Source organism: Eimeria mitis, genomic scaffold (genome assembly GCF_000499745.2).
Source record: "Eimeria mitis Houghton genomic scaffold, Emh_scaff1498, whole genome shotgun sequence".
Taxonomy (NCBI): domain Eukaryota; phylum Apicomplexa; class Conoidasida; order Eucoccidiorida; family Eimeriidae; genus Eimeria; species Eimeria mitis.
The window spans coordinates 10,161-10,711 of record NW_013569509.1 but is presented as its reverse complement, the minus strand read 5'-3'; positions in this window follow the sequence as shown (position 1 = coordinate 10,711).

The window sequence follows — 551 nt, the reverse complement described above, 5'->3', positions numbered from 1 at the left end:
AAGAATACAAGAAGACAAGACATTGACAAAAAACAGGAGACGGTTCTATGGTGCAGCAGCAGCAGCAGCAACTCTGTGTATCTATCTACCTGAGTTGCTGCTCTTCTATTGCCATTTGTCTAAGAAGCAGTAATTTATTTTGTTCTTCTTTTTGTTTTTGTATATTTTTACGTTGCTGCTGCTGCTGCTGCTGCTGCTTCTGCTGCAGCAGCAGTATCTTTCTTGCTGCTGCTAGCCACATAGATGGTTGCTGCTGCTGCAGCCGCCAGCAGCAAGGATGGGGCCCCTCATCGTAACAAAGAACAGCCCGAGACCTGCTGAGTAGTTCTCCTCTATATGCTTCGTGTCTGTCTCCTTTTCTTTGTCTTTGTTTTTTTTTTCTCTTTTGTTTCTGCTGCTCCTGCTCTTGCTCCTGCTGCTGCTGTTGCTGCTGCTGCTGCTGTTGCTGCTTCTGGGTCTTGCTGCTGCTGCTGTTCTCCTCGCCCCATATATAAGGCTCAAACAAATCCCCCAAACCACTCACACCACAAATACCATTGCTGCTGCTGCTG